Genomic DNA, 10945 nt, shown 5'->3' with positions numbered 1-10945 from the left:
TCCACAAAATGCACAAATTACAAGTCTAAGATTCTAGAAGGGGAAGAGGTCACCCTTTTTTTTGAATGCTAAAGGCAAGAAACAAAACAGGATTTACATGGCTGTTGCTAATCTCGCCTGACTATCTTCGAAGAACGCTGCTCCCACCTCCACAGGTGGGCTGTGAAAAACATGAAACCCAAATGCCCATTTCCACGCCAAATTCGACATACAGTCCGCCACTAGGTTATGTTCTCTTGGAGCAAAAACAAAACGAACCTCCCAGGAATGCTTCACAAGTTCTTGGATATGATGACCATCGAGGAACCTACCCCAGATCCTACCCGAGTCTGAAGAACCAAAATGGCCTCTTTGCAATCCGATTCCACTATTATTCGACGTAGACCCAAATCCCAAGCCAATGTCATGCCTTCAAAAATACCCCACAGTTCTGCCTCCCACTCCGAAAAACTGCCGATGGATTTGGTAAAGCCGACAAGCCAAACCCCTTTATGATCTCGGATAATTCAACCACACACAACTAGGTTTGAAATATACCGATAAGCACTGTCTGTGTAAATTTTGAACCAATCCCTCATTGGTGCCATCCAATGACCAAGACGGGCCGTTTGTCTTGATTGAAGGCACAAGACTGCTTGACGAGAAGACAAAACAGTTACTGCTTCTGCTTTTAGTCGCCTGCAAGCATCCAAAATGCTCTCCAACGGTCGCACATCAGGGTCAAAGATACGCTGATTTCGTCGTTTCCACAGCTTCAAATAACAGAGCTGAACATGATGTCCCAAGCCGCTGCATCAATGGGAAAGTAGGAAGGTTGAGTGAGATTCTTAACAATCCAGCTTCGAAACTCCATATTTAAAAATTATACAACCGCTCAGGCAAAACAATGCTGCTCCAAACTGTTTCCGCTGATGGACAAGAACGAATATATGGGAGAACGATTCAAGAGCACAACCACACTCCGCGCAGCTTGCATCATTAGTTAAATGGCGTCTAGACCGCTCCTCGTTAGAAAGAATCCGTCCATGACAAAGAGCCATAGGAAAGTTTTGATTCTCGGGAGCCCTCGAAACTTTGAAATAATTTTCCTAACAGGAGCTTCATCTTCCATTACACCTCTCGAACGTTGAGCAAAGTCGATCTTACTGAAAATTTACGCTTAGGGTCCCATCTCCACCCAACAGAATCTGAGACCCCCTTGAGAACGGGCGGTTGACTGCCGTAAGGTATAAGAGGATCGCCGAGGAAGCGAACTCCTTAAAGCAATCCAGTTCCCCTCCCCATCAGCCATGATCATCTCTCGTACTGAAATATTCGCCAACTAGGCTTAAATCACCTAGATAATGATCTCGTAGAGTCCCCAAATTACCAAGCCAAGAGTCAACCAAAACTTTGTCGAAGAACCATCACCAATATTCCATACAATACCATCCCAAAGGTCGCTCCAAATCATCCGAATCCCTTGCCAAAGCCGTGATCCACCGGTCCTTGCAATTGAAACCGGAACCAAGTCATGAACTTTATATTTAGAGCGCAACACACGAGCCCAAAGTTGGTCTGGCTGTTCGATCATCCGGAAACCTATCTTTAACAAGAAAGCCTCATTTTGATAGTGGAGTATTTTTAAATCCCAAACCCCCCATTTCCGTCGGCTTGCAAACTTCCAACCATTTCACCAAATGAATTTTCTTACTATCCTCTGAACTTCCCCAAATAAAGTTCCAGATTAATCTTTCTAAATTGAAGAGGTCACCTCTCTCGTTTTATTTTATTTTGTTCATTAAAATACTTGTTTTATTTATTGATCTTTTATGATAATTCTTTCTTCAAACTGGGACTAATCTGCATCCTTTCATATTCACTTCCTTACCAAATTATGAAATTCAGAAATTTTTCTCAAAGAATATATTGATTTTAAATTGTATTAATTCAAATCTTTGAATGTGTCCTGAATTGCACATATCAACATTTAACTTTTTCTAACTTGTATAGATGAATCTTTATATATATTTTTTTAAAAATTTCAAATATTCTTAAATATATAATATATAGCTTCTGGAAGAGTATTTTTAGAATTTATGTAAATTCTTATAAATGGACTTAAAACGGGACGAGTGAAGGCGATTGTCCTATTTTAGAATTTTTTATTTTCAGTGTGAGCACTCAATATTAAAGGGTCGAGAGTTATTTTTAAATAAATAATATCTTATATTTACTCTAAATTAACAAAAGAAAGAAAAAAAAAAGCAAATGAGTTCACGTGAGTAACGATTTTAAAATATATCTTTTAAAAATATATGTGTACTTTTTTTTAGAATTTTTTAGAAAGCAATGGTTTTCTTTTGTACATGATTACATGATTCTATTTCACTAAAAATAAAATATATATGATTCACGTAGCTTTTGATCTAATTCATTGATAAATTTGTATTTGATGTATGTGAAAAGCCTCGAAACATTTCACAATTTAAAAGCTAATGGAAAATTTTAAAGAGTTCCATCGATTTCAAAACAATTCTACCCTTTGTAGCAACAACTATGAAACAATTAACCTTTTACAAAGAGAGAAAAGAAACACATGAAATGGAGATGATGAAATCACTTGGCATAATTAGATGATGGAGCAAGGGTTCAGAAACCATTGGAATTGAAAGCTAATTTTCCCAGAATCCCTTGTTTGTATGGCAAGAAAGTTTTTTTCTTCATATTCTCAGACGCTGCTTTGTTGGTCTTGTAATGTAACTCGTGAGCCGATACTTTTCTCTTACACCTTTCTGCACCAAAGCTGTCTTTGGATTTAAAACTAGATTTCTTGATATAATTATCTTCACGTTTTCTGAAAATACCGACGAATGTTCCTGAACGGGTCTTTATTGTGCCCCTCCGATGCGCTTCTAAACAAGCAGATCTTTTAATTTCCACTTTCTTGAAGAAGACGAAAGTTTCCAACCCAAAGATGATTGATTACTGCTTGTGATTTCATCGTTTTGATCTCGTTTCTCTCTCTGTTCTTCTTCTTCCGGTGGAAACTCTGAAACTATGTAAGGAGAAAGTGATCTGGTTGTTCTTCGACTTGAATTCTTTGATGGCCAATCTTCAACTCTTTCTCTTCCTCTTCTGTTCTCTGTGTTTTCCGACTTCTTTCAGTGGCGGTTTCAAAGGGTGTTTTTTCTTTCTCGGTGAAAAAGCTTGGAGGATCTTTTTACCTCGTGATAATGTCGATTTTGACGACCCGGGGAGGATAAAAATGGGGTTTTTTCATCATTTCCATGGAACCTGCGACAGCGGTGGAGGTTTGAAGGCTTGATTTTGCCACCGTCGAAGAGTTCTTCAGCTGAAAGCAGGTGAGTTTTATCCGACGGCTGACGAAAATGAAAAGCAAAATCATCATCATCATCATCATGGATCTTTGTTGTTGGTACTGATATTGGTGTGCCTGTTTTGTCTTCCCAATCAAAGAAACCGCCAAAGAAGTGTTTCTCATACTGCTTTCAGTGATTTGCGGATCATCCATCGTCGACAAACGACCAAATTCACAATAAAACTGGACAATCGTGAAGGACTCGTCGGTGCACTAAAGAAACATTCGCCAAATCGTCGAGGCGAAGAAGGGGCGCTGTTGAAATCAAAACTCAGATTTGGAGAAGTCGGTTTCATTACCTCCATGGTTTCTTTTCTCTCTCACAAAATCTCAGCTTTCTTCAGAATTTTGATAACTCAATTTGTTTATAGACTAGAGCTACAAGACCGAGACAAGGAGAAGGAGATGTGGGCCAGTTGCGGTGATTTATTTTACCAAACAACCGCCTTTTAAACAAAGTGAATTTCGATGTTATCTGGGTTTTGTGTTTATCTGACAATTGAATCAAGCGGTAAATGACTTCGTTTATACGTAGTAATTTAGTTTTGTATTATTGGGTAAGGATTGATATGTTGTACAGAATGTTATGCTGACCCACCGTGTTTGAAGTTTTGGTGAAGCAGAAGTTGACATGAAGCCACGTGTATTTCTACATTAAATAAATAGCTCATACATCAACTTCTCTCTCTTTAAAGTCATCATGTGTGGCCTAACTCCAAAGATATCTATTTCCCTTATAATATTTTTTTAAAATAACTATTTAAATTATATATTACTTCATATTTTAAGGATTTTAAATTTTTTTTACATATGTGACATGAAATTAAACAGTAATAAAACTTTGGGTAAACTCCTAAGATACGTGTTTTTTTTCCTGAAATTGACAGAAGCTTGTTCAAGAACAATGAACTAGTGGGAGTTTGGTTTACGAAAAAAAATATTAATAAAAATTAATAATTTTTTGAAATAGTATTCTCATATTTAATTCAAAAAAATTCTTAGTAAGGAATAATTTTTTTTCAATAGTAATATTTTTGGATTAAAATGATAAAAATGTTATTACCTTCGACTTTTCTAGTATTAGACAATTCTTACGATTTTAGAAAAAATGTCTTTAGATTAATTAATTCTTTTTATAATGATTTTTTTCAAATCTTTTTTTTACTTTTTGTACATTACTCAAAATTATAAATATAATAACAATAATATAAAAAAATTAATTCATTAAAATATTAATAAATTTAAGTGTTTAAAATTATTTTATATTTGTAATATTTAATATATTAATTATTCATAATTTTATAAGGTGAAAAATAATATGATTGTAAAAATGTAATTATTTAAAATAATATCTAAATTATTAAAAATAAATTTTATACATTGAAAAAATAATATCTTTGTCCACTCGAGATCATAATATTAATTTTGATTATGAAAATTATTTAAAAATATAAGTTTAATATATTAAATATATTTTTTCTCAAAAGTTAAATAATATAACAATCAAAATATTTCTATGATTTTTCATTTATATATTTATAATTTAATATTAATGTTTAACTTTTTATATAAAAATATAGATCACAAGATTAATTAAGTAAAAAATATATATTCAAGTAATTTTATATTTCTCCAACCAAACACGTTACATTCTTGATAAACAAACCAAACAAAATAATACAACATCATAATAGTAATATTATTTCTAACAATAATCTTACATCCCGTAACCAAATGTCCCGTGTATATTTTGTACAATGTGTATCTTCTTTTATTAGCAAATGTGTGCACAATATTTTAAGAACCCATTCATTGGATGGGTTTGCTTCTTAGAGATACAAGTAAAATAAAAAATAAAATAAAAGGATGTACAGAAAGCTGCTATACAAATGTTGTTGATCATACGCAAGTATATACTGGGAGGTGCAACTTTTACCTAAAGGTTAGTAACTTGATCCACTCCTAGGCATAAAAGTTTGAATCCGCCAACCTCCAAGAAAACAAAAACTCAAACATTAAGCCATTAATTCGAGGACAAAAAATGAGAAAGAAATTATGTCAATTGCGGAGTATAACGCTGAACTTCTCTTCATGTATATTGAGCTTTGAGTTTTCGCAAGAATTCTAATGCTTCTGTGTATGAAGGATCCGATCTGCTGAGCGGTTTGCATGAATTTATATGATCGGTCGACTCTAATACCTGTTTCACGGTCGAAATGAGAATAATTTGGAGGGCTAGAACCATTTACAGAATCATATGATGTTTACGTATTTGTTGTCGCATCCTTTGGATCCGAATTTTTCTCATTTGAGAAAATATTAGGCGAAAGATAAAACACTTACGACAAGTTCACCAAATCCAGGATAGGCTGATTCAATTGGCACGATTTCCATACGAAATGCCCATCCTCCATAACCTTCAACTATCGGAGTGACCTTGGTCTGAAAGATAACAAATTAGAAGCTCATATCACGCTTGCAGTGCGATAAGACTAAAATGAAATGCAAATCGCCAATGATGCATGATTCTAGGGGGTGACAATAGATTACATGCATATCTATTACCTCACAGAAACTAAGGACTTGGAGCATCTGTTTCTTATGAAGGTGACGAAGAAATTCATTAAGTTGCACAAGTCGAGGAGAACCACTTCTCAGTTCCCCTATCTATGAAAGAAAAGCAGTGAAAAGGTCCGGCGTCAGATTCTGGATTGAAAACTATTGTAGGAGTCCAAAATTTCAGAATTACAAGTATGTATTGATTAAAAAAGTTCATAATTGATCATATCCTAACAGTTGGAGCTGGACGTAACACAAGACCCATTCTCCAGGGCATATCAGCAAGCTTGCTGCCAAAATGTGGGCAGCTATAGAACACCTGAAATTAGATGAAACACCAAGAGTATTGAACTTGCCACTGCAGTTTCATATAAATTAACAGCATACGTCAAGGTTCGTTTTCTAAACCGGGGGTATATTTTGAATAAAATAATGGAAATAGCAACTTACAACTCCAACGGTGTTGTTCACAAGGTTGTCCATGTTTTCTGTCTTTGCTTTATATAGCATCTGCTTGACCACCAGACCTCCCAGGCTACATATGAGGAATTCATATATTGAACAAAAGGGAAATTTGGAACAATAAAAGACTATCTTAAGTCGCCAAAAGAAACCAACTTCAAACTTTTATTTTCCAACACGAAGAGTAACATTAGCCATTCAGTGGCAGATAATAATCATGTCAAAATAGCTCTTGTACCATAACCCCCAAGCCAAAAAAGAAAAAAGAGGTTGTATCGATTAACCTGTGGGTCACAAACACAACAGGCCGACTCCCAATGCCTGCAGCAACCAGCTTCTTTAATAACATGGAACTAACTTCCTGGAGGTCAAAATGAGAAGTTCATGAATAACGTCGGCAGAAAAAGCAATTGTTAGCCAAAAGTTTGAAGATTTCTGTCACACCGACATACATCTAAGAAATATGGAAGCATATAACATCATATATCAAGTTCTAAATGATGTGCCCATTGTTGCCTGGGTTTAAAGAGAACTCGTAATTCAATTTAAACATGCATCTAAGTATTTCATAAATAAATAAATAATGAAAGAACAATAGTAACTGAAGCATAACAAAAAATGACAAACTAATAAAACAAAAGCAGCAAACCTGAAGAGGCAGGGAAGCTCCAGACCACTGTGTTAGGTTTGTCTGTGTAGCAAATAAAACAGATTTTGGAGTATGAGAGACAGTCACTGAAGACTTCAAAAGTAAAAGTGAACAGCTTGCAAAAAACCTAATAATTAAAATTTCTTAAAGCTACCACCAAACTAAAACAAACCTTGTACTTCAGGGACAACAAGCGAGCATGAGGAAAATCACCCGAAAGCCATTCACCTGGCCAAATGTCCAAGCTTCCCTGCTTCTTCATCAATTTTCTCTACCAAGCCAGACTTTGTTGAGTATTTATCCTCAGATATGCGCCAAGTTTTATAAGGTCCACCACGTAGCCCATGTACAAAGACAATATCCATTTGAGGAATTTCAGAATCAGAATAATTATTAGGCACATTCGAAGAATTGGATGACTTGTCAACATCTACACTTGTACTATTACTATTCGTGGAATCATCCTCATTTGAAATAGACTTATCTTTTGCACAGAGGATTGGCCTTTCTAGGACACTTCCAATGGGGAAGTTCAGGGTTTATTAAGAATATCATATCATCATAACTTGGGCAGTTGTGTGTACCATCTCTGCTACCATTTTCAGGACCACTATTTACCAAGTCAATACCAATTTTTGATTGCAAAATACATTTAACAGAATTGCCCGAGCATAACTTCGTATTAAGGTCATTGATGCTTGATATCTTCCCATCAGCACATCTTCAAGCCACTTACACAATGTTTCATCAGCTGCAATGACTTCTGGACTTTTCGAAGGAGTGAAAGAATGGTTAAAAGTCTAGCTGCATGCCTCCGAATGTGAGCAGTAGGTGGAACTCGAACACTAGATGGATTGCTCTTATTTGAAGGTGATGACTCACTACTGTTACTTGAAACCCTTTCTTGTGCCTCAGGTGCTCTAGATGCAGCATAAGCCTCTATTGCAGACAGTTTCTCATAATCATCACATAACAAATGGCATCTTAGCAAACATAAGACCCCCAGATCCGTAATTTTATCCTGCAATAAAGAATCTTCAGCACAAATTTCAGTCAGTGCTTTGACACCCTTAAGGGTTGCCAATGCAGAATCTGCGACATCAAACTTTGGAGGGTTATCTTTCTTTAGATTTTTAAATGGTCCAGTGAAAGGTTCGAGAGAAAGAAGATCTGCTAGGGGGAAGGTATCAACAGAACCAGTCAACTGGTTTCCAGCCAGATTAACAACTGCAACTGCTAATTGGTTAGCAGTCTGTCCAGCTGAAAGAATGTTAGACTGATCGATCTGAGTCTGCAAATTTCAAAATATAGTGGGTTGAAAACGTCAAATTCTATTCTTAGATTCCAAAACAAGTGTATAATGAGGTTAAATTTGCTAATAAAAATGAAAGTAATAAAAAACAAAAGGTACATACTCTAACCTTCACTTTGTAGGTGCCGCCTTTAACAGATGATGCCTTGCAGGAAGCCAGGGTATCATTTAGCAGAAGAGCTAACCATCCTTGAGAAATTGGAACAGAAGATGGACCGTGGTCTTCAAGAATACATGAAAGAATTCTTATGGCAGAGGATCGAATTCCATTGGAGGAAGATTTTCCAAAAACCCAAGAAAGCAGAATACTAGACCACTTTTGACTTTCTTCAATAGATAAATGACAATCCTCAGTTGACATCAATTCCAAAGATTTTGCCAGAGCTTCTTGAACCTGCTGATGCTTTGCAGTTCTCTTTGCGGTGACTCTCATCAGCTCTAGACCCTTCTCCATTACAGTCCTCCGTGCTTCCCGGCTCCTCTCAACAGCAACTATAAAAGCCGATAAAGCCATTTGAGATAACAAAATGTCTTCATTTTTACTTGCATGTGAAGCAGTAGAAAGAAGAGTGGACACCCAATTAGAGATAGAGTCATTTAAGGGAAGATTGGTCTTCCAATAACAGACGGGCCACCAAGCTACCATGCCATTTCACAGATCTCTCAGGTGCTAGTAAAGCACTCATGACAGCCTCCCCATCTTGATCCAATTCTTCAATATGAGACCTATTGGTCTCCGATGCCATTGCCCAGTTGGCTAATGCCCAAGCAGCAAAAGGCACAGCAACATGCTGAGTATGCAAATCATCCCAAGACCTGGAACAACAGCAGCTGACAAATTGGCTTGGTCCACTGAACTATCATGCTTATTCAACAATTCAAGTGTTTTTGGGGCATCCCTCTCTAATGCTGAAGGGGTTTCATTTGAGATATCTAATGTCATATGCTCTGTTGTTCTGGACAGCCCTAAAGCAGTCGTTCCTTCAAGAATTTTAATCCCAATCCCTCTCATCCCTCTTCCACCATCATCGTCTCCGCCCTCTCCCTCATCTAAATGCATATTACCTTCTTCAATAACTTGAACTGCTGCAATATCTCTCGTCTCAGCTTTCTCCGGTAGCCAAGGCTTAAAAGACTCCTTCTCTACACTATTACAATTGGATGTAACAATATCCATTATAGCAGCCACAAGCATACTTCTACCTTTCAAAGAATCAGAAATATCGAATGAACTTCGACCCAAATGCTGCTCCCACACAAAAGCTATTTATCAATGGTAAAACAAAAAACTTAGAAGCACCAACAAGAGTCGGGTGCAAAAAAGTTGCAATTTCATAATTGTTGATAAACAAAAGAAATAAAACAACGTACCCTTTTGGATTTATTATGAGGTTGACATGAAAAAATGAATCTCAACAGATAGGAAACAGCGCCTGGCCTCCCAAGCACATCTCTGCGCACGTCAGGATCCGCAATAGGTAAGCCAACGCCCTCGCAGCCTCAGCCTGAGTGCTGCAAACATCTGCCTTGCCCACAGCTACCGTCTCCAGCAGCCAATCAACTACCGCGCCACCATTGGCGCTCACAATCGCAGCCCTGCGGCTCGCATTGGCAGCAGCAATGTCCGCGAGCAACGACGCCACGCGTAGCTCAAACCCCACCCGGACTTCATGGTTCGCGGACGACATCACAGACCTCAACGATTGCCACAAACAGAGGCGGCAACGCTGGTTTGTTTCGCTTGGTGGACGATCCTCCTGAAGGACTCATTCGATTTTTGAATCGAATGCTCAATCGATTCATAAAGAGGGTTTCTACTAGGGTTAAGGTTATTACCGTCGGAGGCTTCATTGCCTTCATCAAGAAATAAAACAGCTACGGAAGCGACAACAGCAGAGAGGAGAGTGGCGGAGAGGGCCAAAACGGAATTTCGAGATAGAGAAACGGTTCTGGAAGGGACAGTTGAAAGATGAGTTTCAAAATTCTGCGGGGACGCCGATTGGGAAGGTTCGGGATGCCGATGTTTAAAATTATTAGGGGATTCAACGGGGTTTGAAGAGGAGGAGGAGTAAAACCGTCGCGAATAATGATGATAGAAACGCCGACGACATCTTAAACAGTGACGAAGCATAATTTAATTGGGAAATTTACCAGAAAAGATTAAGAAATTCCGTTGAAGGCGCTTGTTTAAGAGGATGGCGGGAGGAAAATTGCAAGTTTTATATAGATGGCAAGGACGGTCTATGAGAACGGAATTTTCTAGCCGTATATGCCAACCTTTTTCTTCTTTGCAGAAAAGGACCTCTGAATTTTAATTGTTTTCATTTTAGTTTTCATGGCCCTACCTATACTGAATTACCCTCTTCACTTTATAAAATTAATTTTGTAGCCCAAAATATAAAAATAACCTATAAATGAATGGATTATTTGTAATATATAAATAACTTAATTATACTGAATTAGCCTCTTCACGTTAAATTTGATATATTCTCCCAAAAGGAATAATTAATACACATAAAAAATGAGAAAAAATTAAAATAAATTCCTAACAAAAGTAATTTTTTTATGAAAATCGGGCATATTCCCCCAAGTGATGGGTGGA

General features: G+C 37.0%; 1 pseudogene; it reads right to left on the bottom strand.

Moving 5' to 3' along the window:
- Positions 1 to 5089: 5089 nt before the first annotated feature.
- On the bottom strand, positions 5090 to 10533 carry LOC120156563 (annotated as a pseudogene).
- Positions 10534 to 10945: the final 412 nt, after the last annotated feature.

The sequence above is a fragment of the Hibiscus syriacus genome, unplaced genomic scaffold (genome assembly GCF_006381635.1).
Source record: "Hibiscus syriacus cultivar Baekdansim isolate YM2019G1 unplaced genomic scaffold, ASM638163v2 tig00002840_pilon, whole genome shotgun sequence".
In the NCBI taxonomy this organism is placed as follows: domain Eukaryota; kingdom Viridiplantae; phylum Streptophyta; class Magnoliopsida; order Malvales; family Malvaceae; genus Hibiscus; species Hibiscus syriacus.
Note: the sequence above shows the minus strand (reverse complement) of the source record. Positions and strands in the feature narration are given on the sequence as shown.